The sequence below is a fragment of the Lithobates pipiens genome, unplaced genomic scaffold (genome assembly GCF_037356315.1).
Source record: "Lithobates pipiens isolate NorthernLeopardFrog02 unplaced genomic scaffold, aLitPip1_a1.2 Scaffold_1, whole genome shotgun sequence".
Lineage (NCBI taxonomy): Eukaryota > Metazoa > Chordata > Amphibia > Anura > Ranidae > Lithobates > Lithobates pipiens.
In genome coordinates, this window is record NW_027507685.1 from 94,933,639 (window position 1) to 94,950,980 (window position 17,342).

Genomic DNA, 17,342 nt, shown 5'->3' on the forward strand with positions numbered 1-17,342 from the left:
GACCAGAATGGAGGCAATGGGGTCCTTTTCTATAATGGATTTGGCTAGAAACATAGAAAAGAGAAAGCCAGACCACAGAGAGTAATGTATGTAGGTCCTAATGGTAAATTTGTACCTGAAAATAGTGGTCATAAAAAAAATAAAAAAAATAAAAAAAACAAGAATGATCAAGCTAAACCTCAAAATGAACCTGAACTAGAACAAAGGGAGTCCTCTTACCTGGGTAGATATTGACAAGAAGGCCAACCAGTGTCTAATAAAGCTTTTGAGAAAATTATGTATGCTGATGTTTCTCTCAAAGGTAATAACAGTCAAGATGCTTTTGTACCCCTTACTTTTTCTAATTTTCCACATGTTAATTTTGACTGTTTGGTGGATTCTGGGGCGGCCAAAACGGTTCTAAAAGCAGAAAATATACCTTCTAGTATACTGAGAGGAAAAATAATTAATGGAATTGGACTGGGAGGAGTTCCATGCCCACTTCAAGAAACCAAACCTGTTAAACTGAAATTAGGAAACCAAACAGAGATCATTACTAGTCTCTTAGTGTCCTCATCTACTCCTGAGAATCTTCTAGGGTCGGATGTGTTGTCACAAATACAGGCCTGCATTCAGTATACACCTGATGGAATTAAAGTAACAACCCCCCCTATCTGATGAGGTGTTAAATCAAGCTTCTGCTGCCATACTACTAGCTAAATGTGTAGATACAGCTGACATTCCTGGCTTGAGTCAAGTACCTGAAACTCTATGGGCAATTGACAGGTATGATGTTGGATTGTTGAATGTGACACCTGTACATGTCAAACTAAAGGAAGGAGCTCACCTTCCACGTAAGCCCCAGTATCCCCTGAATCCATAACAGATAGAAGGGATACAATTACAACTTGACCGATATCTGGAAATGGATGTAGTTGGCAAATGTACTTCACCTGCAAATACTCCTCTATTTCCAGATAAAAAAAAAAAAAAGGGTGAACCAGGACAACCAACTGTATACCGGTTGGTACATGATTTGTTATTGATTTGGCTAATGCATATTTTTCTGTTCCTATTACCATAGAGTGTCAGCATTATTTTGCATTTACTATGGCCGGGTAGCAGTATACCTGGAAGAGGTATGATCCAAACTCAGACCCAGGAGCTCATACTCTAAACCCAGGAGATTGGGTGGTGGTAAAGAAACACGTACGAAAAGGGCTTGAACCCAGATACGAGGGCCCATTTCAGATGCAACTAGTGACACACACAGCAGTGAAACTCTAATCCAAAGACTCCTGGATACACACTAGCCATTGCAAAAAGGTCACAGAGCCTGCAGAATGAAGGTGGTATTACTCTCATGTTGTTTTTACAACACTAATCTCTGCTTTACATGTTGATCAAAATCATTATTTATCCTTACTTAATGTAACTGCCTTTATGCTAAACAAGACCAACTGTTGGATTTGTGGGGCACAGCTAGAGCATGGTAAGCAAGGCTATCTGCTGACTACAACTACATTTTATTGGGATAATGAGACTAGTGAGTTTAACATTAATATTAGAGATGTATGTAAAGCCAATTTTTCTATTGAACAGTATAGATTAACACTCCAATATCCAGGTAAAGGGAAATACTGCTATAGGAGAACAGACGAGAGTACATTTGTACCAGGGAGTAATACTACCATCACAATTAGAGGTAAACAAAAAAAACAATCGTAATTCCTGATAAAAATACTACTGTGTATCAACTAGGGCATAGCAAATGTCAATATAAATTGAAGAATTGTACTAACACACCATCTAACTGCCAGTGTGTGAAGATCAATCAAGAAGAAATAAATTACACTGTTAATTGGACTTGTATGAATGAGCCCATGGAGGCATGGATGGAAAATGGTAATGTCAAAGTAAACGTATATGATCGTCTTCAATGTCTGAATATAAGTGATGATCAGACTCAGGCCGCGTACACACGAGAGGATTGTCCGTCCAACTTAGTCCGCTGAAACGTGTTTCAGTGGACAATCCGCTCGTGTGTGGGCTTCAGCGGACTTTTTCAGCGGACAGTCTGGCGGACTAAGTCTTTCGGAATTTCCGTAATATTGTCCGTCCAAACTTGGTTTCAGCGGACAATCCGCTCGTGAGTAGGCTAGTTCGACGGACTAAGTATGGCGCATGCTCAAAAAGGATTTACACGGCCGAAGGTTGCATTGCAGTGTATTGGACGTCGAATTTCTAGTCCCGTCGTACGTGCCGTACACGTCATCGCGCAAGCTTTCAGCGGACTGTCTGTTCGTCGTGTGTGGTCAAGTCCGTTCATTCAAAAGTAGGACGGACTGTCTGTCGGATTGTCTGACGAACTTAGTTGGCCAGACAATCCGCCCGTGTGTACGCGGCCTCAGAAAGATATTGTATTCCAAGCCCATTTAATGCTAAAATACTATGAGTGCACCATACTCACCTTAAACTTATTCTCATATGTGGAAATAATGCTTACCGATTTATCCCTAAATACTTTCAAGGCACCTGTTATTTAGGATATGTGCTTCCACAAGTAAGCTATTTTAAGCACCTCCCAACAGGAAGCTCCCAAAGGCACTATAGAAAACATAGAGAAGTACCTGTCAGCAATCATCTCCTTAAAGGGACTGATGGAGTCTGGGAAGACGGATATGTACCAGACCATTTTGATATTAGTGAAGGTGATAGATTAGCAGCTATAATACTTCCCATGTATGGCCCAGCCAGAGCTATACAAATGATAAGGAGACTGGCACGAATAATGGAAAAAAAAAAATAGTGAATGAAACGACGGAAACTGTTATCCTCCTAAATGAAGAACAAAAACAGCTTCGGATAGTGGCCCTACAAAATAGAATGGCCCTCGATTACTTGTTAGCTGAACAAGGAGGAGTATGTGCATTAATTAATGACACTTGCTGTACGTATATACCTGACTATAGTATTAATATAACTGATCACATCAATAAGGTAAAAGAAGCTGTGGCAGCCTTAAGGAGAAGGCCTAAATCCATGCTTGATGGTATTTCTGATAGTATCAAGGGCTGGTTTAACAATCTTTTTGGTAATCTCGGTAAATGGCTTTATGATATTCTGTATTCTATTGGAACTGTCCTCCTCTATTTCATGGGTTTCTTCCTGGCAATATATGTTTCTTATTATTGTCTTAAAATATGTATTACTAAACTCCTTAGATGTGCTACTAAACCAGCTTCTAATCCAAGGTTGGTGCCTTCCTCCTCATATCAGCACCTCCAGGATCCACATATGGGTAAGCCATACATGCCTTTAATAGTTACCAAAAGTGAATGTGATGTGGAATCACCACACGGGAACAGCGTAACGGAAACCGCTACACTGTCAATGGTCAGAGGCTCAAGTGTTCAACACAATTAGTGTGAAATGTAATATTGCCTAAAGGTTAAATACCTCCCAATAATGTTTATTTACATGTTTGTGTGTATTAATGGTAATCTTTGTTTCCATAGACTGTTTTTGAAGAAGTTTTCCAATATGCTCAGTATGGTGATGTATAACTGTCGACAAAGGGGAACTTATAACAAAAAAAAAAAAATAATCCGTTTTTTTTGAGCTGCTCATTTTTTTAACCATGGTGAATAATAGTTTTTTTTATAATAATGGTATACCATACATAAAATCCACGTGGTAACATTTAGTTTGACGTCAAACAATTTTTTTTTTGGGTATTAGAAAAAGTGCACTGGTAAAATATCTACGAAAGAAAATGTTAAATATCTCTAATGTTTGTTTTATTTTTAGGAGGAAAATATAATGTGTTTTGTTACTAAAATGTTGATGCTTATTCCTCAGATTAGTTCTATGTCCTGAGTTGATTTATTTAAGGTCTTCAGAACAGGAGACCACAGCCTTCAAAGACAATTCAACAATGGAAGTATTGTTCTAAAGTGTTTTTTATTTTCATATGTAAACATTTATGGGTTTCACTCCCCCCACTAGCTAAATATTGGTGCAGCCATCTGAGTCTATACCGCCCAGTTTCTTGTTCCTATTTACAGTATGAAGTGTTAAATCTTTTTTGTTGTGTTATGATCTGACATATATGAGTTTTGAAATTTAAAGAGTTTCAATGCCCTAGATCACAGGTGTCAAACAAGGCCCACGGGCTGAATCCGGCCCTCCAGGCCATTTCATGTGGCCCTCGCACCTCTCCTGCAGCTGCAGGAGAGCTCCAGCCGTCCTCCGGTCCTCCTCCAGACCCTGTACTTTCTGCTTCCAAGCAATGCATGCAGCTTTTTCCCAGCAGTAGCATAAGGAAAGGGGGTGCACTGTGATGTTAGGGAGAGTAGGGGACTCAACTTCTTATGGTGGGGTGGCTCTTGACATCTAATGTAAGGGGAGGGGATGTGTTGGACATCTAATCGTACAGATACAACTGGCCCTTTTGAGGACAATCATAATGCTGATGGGGCCCACGATGAAATTGAGTTTGGCACCCCTGGCCTAGATAATTAAGCATCTCCTGTCTTAGACTACGTTTCCACTATAGTGACCCCCAAAGTCACGTAATTCAGAGACTCTGGAGTGTGACTTTGATTCATCTCCACAGTCTCTAGATCAGAGTCACATCAAGGTAGCGCAAGAACCTTTTCAAAATTGCTGCAACTTTAAGTCGCAATAGTGGGAACTGAGCCTTATATAGTTTTTGTATATTATTTTATGATGAAAAGTTTTTATTAAGATTGAATTGAATAATTGCTGCTCTAGTTTAAACAACTATGATTAAAAAAAAAAAAAGTAATGAATGTATTATTACTACATGTACGGTATGTCAGTATTACTACATTGAGTGTTAACATTACTAAGATTTTGAATCAGACCTGTCACAGATCTTCTGCTTTTCTATAGATCTGTCCCCTCTATTCCCAAAGATCAGTAGGTATGCTGGCATTACATAGTAGGTGAGGTTGAGAAGTCCATTAAGTCCAACCTATGTGTGTAATGTATTACTATTGGCATTTAGTTCCAATGCTATAACTTATAAGGTCTGCGGTTGAGATTAGACCTCCTGTTAATTGAATTAGCTACTTGCCCAGCCAGTACTGCCTTTTCAAGCTGAAGCAGATTGCCTTAGGCTTTGAATAATAATGTCCCAAGCAAGTCTGCCTTTGTGTCTCCAAGTCTATTTTAAGCTAGTTTTCTGTTCGGTGACACCATGCAACTTCACTTATAGATTCCTGTGTGACTGTTTGCATGGCTACTCATTTCTAGCTGTCTTATGTGTCTTTGTGTATCTGTCCCCAATGTCTGTGTGTGTGTCCAGGCACAAACCTGGGTGAGTAAGAGGGCCGCAACCGGGGAACTGTTTGCAGCACAACCCATCTCTACCATTAAGAGCTCTGGAGAAGACAAGGCAGTTCCTTAGACTCTGCGCCTCGGCCCTTTCAAGGGCCCTCACCATTTTTGCATGTGCGGACATGCTGTGTTCTCCCCAGATAGTACCATTAGGTATCCTTCCTGCCTTAGAACCCTTGTATATCAACTGTATCTTGTGAAACTGACTTCCTGTGAACCCTGAACCCCAGTACTGCACTATACCCCTGTCATTCTTGTAAATCCTGTATTCTGTGCTCTCTTGTCTACGTTCCTGTAGGATCACTGATCCAAGATGTATATGATAGCAGCCCCCCTTTGAGAAGCCTATTGTTCATGATAAATGTTTCATTGAATTCAGGATAGTCTAGATTAAATGACAGTTGAATATTATTTTATACTGAATGATAATGGTTTACGTTTTTCTTTTTTTCTAGATCGTATTTGCCTCTAGAACATAGATTTACTTCAGCAGTAAAAAAACTCAACGGCTTTATGGGCATTTTTGTTGATGATCAAATGTTGGACTAACAATCTGAGTGACGCCATCTTCATAAATTTCCTCCCTGATTTCGTGGCTTTATGACAACAGCCACAAACAGCATTGATGGAAAAGAGTGCTTTCAAAAGCTTTGTAAATGTCTGAAGAACTTTGATACTTATCATGTCAGCTGTCTAAAAAGAAAATCAAAAACGCAAAAAGATCTGCACACCTACCGGAAGTTTCTTGTCATGTGGACTGCGATAGTCCTGAAGAAAAGAAGATTATGTATGAACATTGTATGCGTTCTTAAGGTGTTGCAGTGGAGTCTTATAGACTAGCTGTCAAAGTTACAGCGGAGGAATCAACAAAAGACTTGGCGTTCTTCATACATTGTTAGATCAACGTGTAATTTTTTTATTTTAGTCATTTTTTGTATTTTTACATTTTTGTTTAGCCTTCAAAAAAGCAAAATGAGGTTTTTCTGCAGAGGTAAATTGCGTACATAAATTAGGTGGAATATGAACTAGAAAAATATATATTTCAACTAAGATTAGGTAGTAAGGCTGCTTTCACACTGGGGCGGTATTCAGGCGTTACAGCACTAAAAATAGCGCCTGTGTAACGCCTGAAAAAAACCGGCCCCTTTAAATCCAGTGTGAAAGCCGGAGGGCTTTCACACTGGAGCGATGCGCTGGCAGGACGGTGAAAAAAGTCCTGCTAGCCGCATCTTTGCAGCGGTGAAGGAGCGGTGTATTCACCGCTCCTAAACCGCTCCTACCCATTGAAATCAATGGGACACCGCGGCAATACCGCTAGCAAAGCGCCGCTGCAGCGCCGCTTTGCGGGCAGGTTTAACCCCTTTTCGGCCGCTAGCGGGGGTTAAAACCACCCCGCTAGCGCCCGCACACCACCGCTAAAACGACGGTAAAGCGCCGCTAAAAATAGCGGCACTTTACCGCCGACGCCGCTCCCGCTGCAGTGTGAAAGCAGCCTTAGAGAGATGTTGGAGCGATTGATAGGAATTGTAGTTGTATCTGCTTTTATTTTAAAATGCCATTTGTGTCAGGTTTTATATGTGTTATGAGACTTCGTTTTTTCCATCTTCCCCATTATCTTGACAATTAATATTCACATCTAGTTAGGCCCTACACAGCTTTAACTGTCACCAAAAGAATCTCTATATTGAATAGTCAAGAACCCAACTGTCCACAACCACTATGTGAATTGTTTGGTTTAGTGCTGTTATCTTATGTTTTGTTAGTTATGTGGTCAATTTTTAATTTGACCAAAAGATGGGATTGAGCGGGTAAATGGAATCGCCATTTATTTATAAACAATTTTGTCATGATTATCAAAATCATGTATTCTGATTAAGCAAGAGTATTTGTTTCAAATACACAGGATGTGTTTAAAACTGTCTTGATAGTGTCTAAATGCCAATCACACCTCCAGCTGTAAATGGGCATTTTCCCAGAGAATCTGGAAGTGACACCTAGGTGCGAAGTGACCATCCCTTTGTGAATATAAATACAATTACAACTTGATTAGACCTTCAAAGAGACGCACAAGACTCCCCCCCCCCCCCCTTTTAGAGTGTATAAATATAGTCAGATGCCCAGCTTTAGTCAGAACAATATATTTGAATGTATACCATGTACTGATACAAAGTTGTTCTCCCTGCCTATGGCTAAAACCATAGGCTTGTATATTAAATACATCTTTTATAATGTGGTTCAGCAGTCAACATGTTATTGGAATCCCCTAACTTCTGGGGGTTCCCTATCAGTGCCATTGTCACAAACCACCATTCCTGGCTTAAGCTGGCGTGGCGTCAACCACCTCTCGGCCTGCCCCTGCAGAGCTGACAAAACATCCGCCCCAGTGTGGCTCCTGTCCCCCAACAAACCAGCGCAAGCACGGGATGGCATCGTTTTGCCTGCGTACTTGCGTAGCCCCTGGAACGCCTACGGAGCACCACTGGTTCTGAGGACAGAGCACTGAAAGAGGCCATGGAGGAAGAAGAAGAGGAGGGGGTGGAGGAGAGAGGTGTGTCACAACCAATAGTAGCATTTTGGAGGCGTGGTGGCGGAACAACCTCCAACACTACTGCACCTTGTCCTGCATCCTTCCCAGCTGCCAGAAGAGTGACCCAATGGGCCGTGAAAGACAGGTAACGTCCCTGTCCATGCCTGCTGGACCATGAGTCAGCGGTAATATGCACCTTACCGCTGACCGCCCTGTCCAGCGAGGCAAGGACATTGCCTTCCACATGCCGGTAGAGAGCCGGAATCGCCTTCCGTGAGAAAAAGTGGCATTTGGGGACCTGCCACTGAGGAACCGCACATTGTACAAACTCACAGAAGGGGGCCGAGTCTACCAACTGAAAAGGCAGCAGTTGAAGTTCTAGCAATTTAGCCAAGCTAGCATTCAACCGCTGGGCTGGCTGGGAGTGAACTTCTTTCGCCGGTCCAGCAGCTGGGGCAGGGACATTTGCCTGCTATAATCGGACGTGGGTGTACCGCTAGCAGCGTTCCCGGAAGCACTTGGCTGTGACACACCTAATTCTACACCTTCATTCCTCTCAGAGCAGGTTTCAGAGAGGACTGAAGGTCTAGTGGGGTTGGAGATGCCAGCTGATGAGGAGCAAGGAGAGGTCCGCTTTGTTCTTTGGTGTGAGGTACGCTTGCCAACGAGCTGCATGGCAGGTCAACATATGTCTGGTCAAGCATGTGGTGCCCAAGCGGCTGATGTTTTGGCCACGCGAGATACGCTTGAGACATATGTTGCAAATAGCAGTGGTGCAATCTAATGCACTCGTCTCAAAAAAGGCCCACACCAAAGAACTTTTAGAATAACGCGCAGAGGCAGCGCCCTGCACAGGCGGAGCTCTGCGGTGTGATTCAGTCGGTGTGCTGCCCCTAAGCTTGCCCCCGGAGGGCATCCTGCCTCGTTGGACATGTGCCTCCTCCTCCTCCTCTCTCCTTCCAGGCACCCACGTGGAGTCAGTGCCCTCATCATCCCCTCCCTCTTCATCGCTGTAGCAAACCTGGCAGTGTGCTGCAGCTTGTGGAACATGACTGCCAGATTGCTGTCCTTCTTGAGCATCCCCTTTCTCTGCGCTCATGCTACTGCCTTCCTCTAGCTGAGTGTCATCATCAGAGCCCACAAAACACTGGGCATCCTCCTGGAGCATGTACCCAACACTGTGCTCAAAGAGTTCAGGAGACTCCTCAGGAGGACGTGGTGGGTCTAGGGAAGAAGTCACTGATGATGACATTGAGAGGAGGGAAGACGATGCGTTGGCAGCTGCTTTGCTAGTACCCTGAGACTGGGTGAGAGTGGATGAGGAGGATGAAGAGGGCTTGGTCATCCACTCTACCAAGTCGTTGGCATGTTGCGGTTCAACATGTCCAGCTGCCGAAAAGAAGGACAAGCGTGTCCCATGGCCAATCATGGCTCTCCTCGCTGCTGGCGCTGTGATTGGCCAAGCATGCGGGGTCACAGTGCATGCTTGGCCAATCATGAGCCAGCAATGCACTGCGATGACGCAGTGCATTGTGGGCCGTGAGCGCCACACGAATTTTGCGCGAACGGCCCATAACGTTCGGAATTCGCCGAACGGGCGAACAGCCGATGTTCGACTCGAACATACGTTCGACTCGAACATCGGCTGTTCGCCCGTTCCCTAGCTATATGAACGAAATTCAAACTAATGTAAATGTAGATACAGAGCCTGAGATTAACATTAACCAATATATGAATAAGATGAAAAGATTATTAAAGAAGAAGTCCAACCTATACTGGCATGTTGATTTCTTGCAACAATATATAAGAGAAAATATCAGTCCAATCGGCCTTCGAACACATGTATATCCATCGTTTCAAAATCCCACGATGGATTTAAAAAAAGCATGGGAAAAGATTCTCACGCAATGCACTGTAGAATTAATGAAACTACTCATTGCACAATATCAAGCAGAATTGAATAGTCTTGATCAAGATATTTTAATGTTACAATCTACAAATGAGGCAATTAAAAATCATGCTCAGTATACAAAACATTGGCAAGAGCTGAAATAATACATTACAAAAATTACAAAGGATATAATCTTTAAGAAACAAAATAAGATGTCAAAGGATAGACTAGCATTTCTAGAAGGTTTTGCTTATAAGTGGCAGACCTCCCATCAGGCGAGAGGTCCTAGAACGATTCCACGTTTCAGAAATTTTGCTAATGATTTTGATCTTACAGAAGACGACACTGAATCTGATTCATCAACATCGATTACTTCTTCACTACCCGTTACGAAACGACCAGCATCAACACACAACGACACCAATTCAGGACCACGTAAGCGGGGCCACGGTGGGGGACACCATACACCATATGTGAAACGTCCAAGTAGTGATGACAATAAATATAGGACACAAAACCAAACTGTACTCTCTGGCAAAAACAGTGAAGGGACAAAACCACACAATAATTATATGGGGACATTAGCACAACAAGCAGTACAAATTATGAATAGCCAGCTTCCACCTAGAAGAACATCACCTTCTAGATTTGAAAAAACTCCCTCTGTAACAAATAGTCAAATACAACAACCCATGACAAATGGACAAACAAGACCTCCCCCTTTGGTATCACTACCAATAGGTTTTCCACCTTCTAATCCAGCTATGACTGGATTCCAGAACGGACAATACGCCCCTCTAGGCCCTAAATACGCTCAGACCACTGCGACCCAAGTGGGCACCAAACAAACAACACTAGATTCTCATTTAACACAGACAAGCTCTATAGCACCAAATTTTCAGATGGCACAGCCTGTGATGTATCCAACTTAAAGCTAGACATAATAAACTTGACCCCCTATCAGTTTACCAACACTGAATTGGAGGTTTTGGGACTTGGCCTGGGGTTCTGTCCTTCTACCAATCTGGACAAGTATGAGCTTATCAAAGACGTTTACTTATTCGCACGGAGTCTAACCTATAGATATATATATGACCCAGAGGTCATTAGGAATAGACATGAACGTGAGCTGTCTGAAAGTATTAAGCATTACACAATGGCTGAGTTTAGAGCCCTCCGGGACTTGATTTTGCTTTTGGATGAGAGTGAAATAAGGACAAGTAGTGTTGAGGATAAACAAAGAAGTCCTGAAAATTGATCTTCCTCCAACGGCTGAGAAAAAAAGGAGGCCAAAATCACAAAACTTCCCTTATCTAACTACCGTATATACTCGAGTATAGGCCGACCCGAATATAAGCCGAGGCCCCCAATTTACCCCCAAAAAAACTGGCAAACTTATTGACTCGTGTATAAGCCGAGGGTGAGACATGCCTGTCCATCCCTGTGTGTGTGTCCGTCCATCCCTGTGTGTCCGTCCATCCCTGTGTGTCCGTCCATCCCTGTGTGTCCGTCCATCCATCCCTGTGTGTGTGTGTGTCCATCCATCCATCCATCCCTGTGTGTGTGTGTGTCCATCCATCCATCCATCCCTGTGTGTGTGTGTGTCCATCCATCCATCCATCCCTGTGTGTGTGTGTCTCCATCCATCCATCCATCCCTGTGTGTGTGTGTCTCCATCCATCCATCCCTGTGTGTGTGTGTCTCCATCCATCCATCCATCCCTGTGTGTGTGTGTCCATGTGTGTGTGTGTGTGTGTGTGTGTGTGTGTGTGTGTGTGTGTGTGTGTGTGTGTGTGTGTGTGTGTGTGTCCAGCCTACCTGTGTCCCGAGCCTGTGTCCCGAGCCTCCGTCCCGTGCCTTGCCTCCTTGCCTCCGTCCCGTGCCGTGCCTTGCCTCCTTGCCTCCGTCCCGTGCCGTGCCTTGCCTCCGTCCCGTGTCGTGCCTTGCCTCTGTCCCGTCCCGTGCCGTGCCTTGCCTTGCCTTGCCTTGCCTCCGTCCCGTGCCTTGCCAGGATCGCCGCTCTTCGTCGGCGCCTCGGCGGCCATTCTAAAATTCAAAAGCCGCGCCTCCGCCTTCGCCTGTGATAGGCGGAACACTGAATTTCCCAGCAGCCTGTGTTCCGCCTATCACGGACATCGTCTCATCCTCGTCCGTAGTACGAGGATGAGACGATGTCCGTGATAGGCGGAACACAGGCTGCTGGGAAATTCAGTGTTCCGCCTATCACAGGCGAAGGCGGAGGCGGAGGCGCGGCGTTTGAAGGGTAGAATGTCCGCTGTCTGTCTGCTCGACACGCTGATCGAGCAGGCAGACAGCGATGACTCGAGTATAAGCCGAGGGGGGCACTTTCAGCCTCAAAAAAGAGGCTGAAAATCTCGGCTTATACTCGAGTATATACGGTACAAATTCATACATTTGGACCTTTCTAATCAGCGTAGTAAGTGACATTAAACAAATGCAGATCCTACCTTATGAGTCCAATATGACTAACTCCCAAAAACAAGCCATTAAAAAATTGAGCAACCATCCAGACCTAGTAATTAAGGCATCAGATTAAGGAGGAAATATCATCCTTATGACGAAACTACAATACGAGACAATGTGCTATGACATCCTAGCCAATAAGAATTGGTACAGAAAGATTTCATCTCTGAATGTGACTATTTTTAAAACTCAATTTTTAAATATCATTAACAAGGGGTATGAACAAGGGTTAATAGACCAGGATACATATAAATATTTAAACAACCCATACCCACGAGAAGCAACTTTCTATACACTACCAAAAGTATGCAAAGGGGTCATACCTCCCCCAGGACGCCCTATTATTTCAGGAATGTGAAAAACAGTGCAGCGCTTAATGTGTAACACGTGACTAAATACAGTGAAACAATAAATCAGGAAAAAAACTTTCAAAGATGATGTTTCCAAAAAGTAAAACATCAATAATAAACAATACACATGTGAATATTGTGCAATAAACCAAAAATGGGTTGTTAAACCAAAAAAAGAGTCAAAAAAATCCTTTTAGAAGGACAGAAAAATAATTATTTGAACTACAGCTTGGTGCTGTGAAGTTTGTGATTAAGTGAAAAAAACAAACAACAAAATTGAAAAACAAATCAAAACAAGTCCCATGCTTTGGATAAATGAAGTGATTTACAAGGCCCCATAAATGTGAAGATATAAGTTCATTAGATGGAACGTGAATGGAACTTTATGGTTGAACGTGAATGAAGCTTTAAAACTGGTCCCAGGTGTCACTGGTATAAGTGCTTGACCACGTAAATTCTTTCACTCTACAGTTTAAGTAAGTAGTAAAGGCTTACCAGAACCACCTTTAGTGTGCGCAAATACGAACTCCCCAAGTGTTGGGATCGGACAAGATCGTTCCTCCGACGCTCCTCGTGTGAATGGATGGCTCGAATCACCTTTCCGGATAGGAAGGTAAAAAATGACCCACACCTTCGGGTGTTCCTTGAACTTCGTCCGTTCCGGTCCGTTCGAAAAACGACGTTTCAAAGCGTACTTTGAAACGCGGACGACGTTCAAGGAACACCCGAAGGTGTGGGTCATTTTTTACCTTCCTATCCGGAAAGGTGATTCGAGCCATCCATTCACACGAGGAGCGTCGGAGGAACGATCTTGTCCGATCCCAACACTTGGGGAGTTCGTATTTGCGCACACTAAAGGTGGTTCTGGTAAGCCTTTACTACTTACTTAAACTGTAGAGTGAAAGAATTTACGTGGTCAAGCACTTATACCAGTGACACCTGGGACCAGTTTTAAAGCTTCATTCACGTTCAACCATAAAGTTCCATTCACGTTCCATCTAATGAACTTATATCTTCACATTTATGGGGCCTTGTAAATCACTTCATTTATCCAAAGCATGGGACTTGTTTTGATTTGTTTTTCAATTTTGTTGTTTGTTTTTTTCACTTAATCACAAACTTCACAGCACCAAGCTGTAGTTCAAATAATTATTTTTCTGTCCTTCTAAAAGGATTTTTTTGACTCTTTTTTTGGTTTAACAACCCATTTTTGGTTTATTGCACAATATTCACATGTGTATTGTTTATTATTGATGTTTTACTTTTTGGAAACATCATCTTTGAAAGTTTTTTTCCTGATTTATTGTTTCACTGTATTTAGTCACGTGTTACACATTAAGCGCTGCACTGTTTTTCACATTTCTGTTAGTTGGACCTAGTATCTGGTTTTTTGTGCTCAGCTGCTATCATCTTAATTGATTTTTCTCATATCAATTATTTCTTTACCAAGCGCAAGTTTTACTCCTTTTGTTTTTTACTATTATTTCAGGGATCGGCTCTCTAACCAAGAATGCCAGTAGACTCGTGGATGCGACTTTAATGCCACATGTAATAAGCCTATCCTCATACACTAGAGATACACTCGATCTCCCGAAGAAGATTGAAGGTATGGTGATCCCTCCCGACGCCCTCCTCGTGACTTTAGATGTGGAAGCTCTATATTCCAGCATCCCTCACGAGAAGGGCGTCAGGACAGTACGCACCTTCCTCTTCCTCAGATGGAAATACAATGAATTTATTCTAACCCTTCTTAATTTCATCTTGACACATAATTGGTTTAGCTTCAATGGGTCCCACTACCTCCAGGTGCAGGGTGTCGCCATGGGCACTTGCTGTGCACCGGCCTATGCGAACCTATACCTGGGTGGGTGGGAACGTGATATATTTTCAAATGAATCTCTTTCTGATTTTACTGATCATGTGATGTCGTGGATGCGATACATCAACGACATTTTCATAATCTGGACAGGAACAATTACAATGCTGACCAAATTTATTGAAGTAATGAACATCAACACATACAATTTGAAATTTACCCTGAATACAGACCCTGAAAAAATTACTTTCTTAGATTTGGAAATCTTCAAGGATAAGAATAACTGCCTGGCCACCAAACTGTTCTGTAAAGAAACCGCAGGGAATACCCTACTCCATGCAGCGAGCGCTCACCCTGCTCCATTAGTGAGAAACATTCCCTATGCGTAATATGTTAGACTACGGAGGAACTGTACTCATGATAAGGACTTCTACAGGGAAGCTGGTCTTCTCCGTACACGATTGTTAGCTAGAGGCTATAGTAAATCCCTTTTGCGAAAGGCCTATAATAGAGCCTGTAGAAAACCGAGAAACACTTTACTATACTCTAAGCCCACGTACACACGGTCAGAGATTTTGCCAACCAAATCCGTAGGATTTTTCTTGTCGGATTTAGTCCGACGGATTGTGTCCGAAACTGTTGCATACACACGGTTGGGCCAAGTTGTCTGATTTCGCAGGTGGCCAAGAACGCGGTTACGTAAGCCGTGTACGGCGGGACTAGAAAAAGGAAGTTCAGCTCCATGTCCAGCACCCTTTGGGCTCCTTCTGCTGATCTCGTGTGTATCGCGTGTTAGTAGAAGTTTGGTGAGAGACAATTCGCGCTTTTCAGATTTGTGATTCAGATCGCTACAGCTCTTCAGTTTCTGCTTGTCGGTGCGTATCGGATAATCAGTGCGTGCAGTCAGTAAGTATTTGTTGATCATTGTGGACTATATCTTGGTATAGTACGCTTTGAAAGACAATTCTTATTGTCTGCTTGCTTCTGCTATTCAGGTCGTTCTTTCAGGCTTTGCTGTTTATCTGTGCTTTCTGGTGTCCGCTCTGACCAGCCGACCGTTTTCTAACCATGTTTCCTCTACGTACTCGTCGTAGAGTTTCTGCTGTGCAGGGGCTTCGTGTTGGGGTCACTACTTTGACACAAGCCCGGTCCATGAACAGGGAGGGGAGGCGTTTGTGGACCAAGAATTGGTTGCGCCAGCGTGACCAGTTCTCGCACATGCCTTTGCTCCGTGAGATCCAGGAGAATAATCCTGATGATTTCAGGAATTATCTCCGGATGACGGACCCCGTTTTTCACCGTCTGCTGGCTTTGCTGACCCCTTATATCACCAGGCAGGATACCTGCATGCGGCAAGCCATCACTCCGGAGCAGAGGCTCATCGCCACGTTGCGCTACTTGGCGACAGGGAGAAGCCTTCGGGACCTCAAGTTCTCTACAGGCATCTCCCCCCAGGCTCTGGGGATCATTATTCCAGAGACCTGTTCTGCCATCATTCATGTCCTGCAGAAGGACTATATGAAGGTAAGTTTTATCCTTTAACATCACATTCTATGTATTTCATGATTGCTAATGTCTTGCATTTCTTTCCTCATTCCGTACTTACCATCATTGCAATATGCTCTAATTTATATGCTCTGCCCCTTTGTCCTCATGCAGATTTGCCTCACTAACTTCCCCACCATGCTCTTCTTGGCCCCTAAAACTATAGTCTAGTCACTTAACAATGTCTTTTGGCAGCTCCATAGTATTGCTTTCCCCTAAACACCCCCAAAAATGTCTACAAATGTGATGTGTGTGCTTCAATTCATGCAGAGTGGTTTTTTTTCTTTTTTGGGGGGGAGTTGTGCCAAACTCATTAGGAACCCCCCTCCCCCCAACTGCTAGGCCAGCTGATAGCAATCCTCTATCTGATGACAAACCCAATACACACTATACTTACCTTTTTGATGCTCACATTTATGGATGAATTCACCTAAGCATGTAGTGTAAGGGCCTGCCTCAATACTTTAACCTTTTTTTTTTTTTTTTGGCTTTTAACCTATTAATTATCTGGATATGTAATAGCAGAATGTCAAAAAGTGCTTACATTTTGATAAATTTTTGGTATTCTGACACTTCTGCCAATAGTGTACCTAAGGAGGGGCTTCCCAAAGTATCACACATTATTTAGCCATTCAGCTCTCAATCAAGTGGAGAGGGTTCATGTCGAAGATAAAGTGTAAGCGCTCAACTTATATATATATGTGTTTCTTGTAGTGATACAAAATCATATGTGCTCCTGTGTGTCAAAATATATATAGAATAGCCCCAAAACAAAGGGGAATGATACTGTATTGCAACAAAAATAGGAAAAAGAAAAAATTATATATATATAGTGATCTATGAATATATATGTGAACCAAAATAGTGACTGTGTGGATATTTATCCCAGTGAAAAAACAAACAGTAGCTATAAATATATACAAATATAACTAATCACAGTGATAAAGTCCATAAGCAAATATATAGTCCGTAAAAAAACGTGCAAGATGTCAATCTGAACGTGTTGTGATAACAACCAGGATTCTGTGGTATTATGACCAAAGAAGATGATATTTCACCCTGTGACGACTCCACCACCTTATAGGGTACAGGCTTACCGGATCTGTATGACCCTAGTAGACATACGCCTCAGGGGTAAATCAAAGCTTATGATCCTAGCCAAAATGGTCCCAAGGATTGGATGTGTCAATCGTGCCATATACGATCCCCACAAACGACTAGATGTAGTCACTGTTCTTCATGTACATATACAAATCCGACAACGACTCAGGCATGGAAGATGAAGAGACAAGGCCAACATGGCATAATAACGTTTTATAAAAAATCTTTAATAAAAAATTTGCTCAAACTCACATTTCCAAGATGAACAGTAAAGCATGTCAGAGA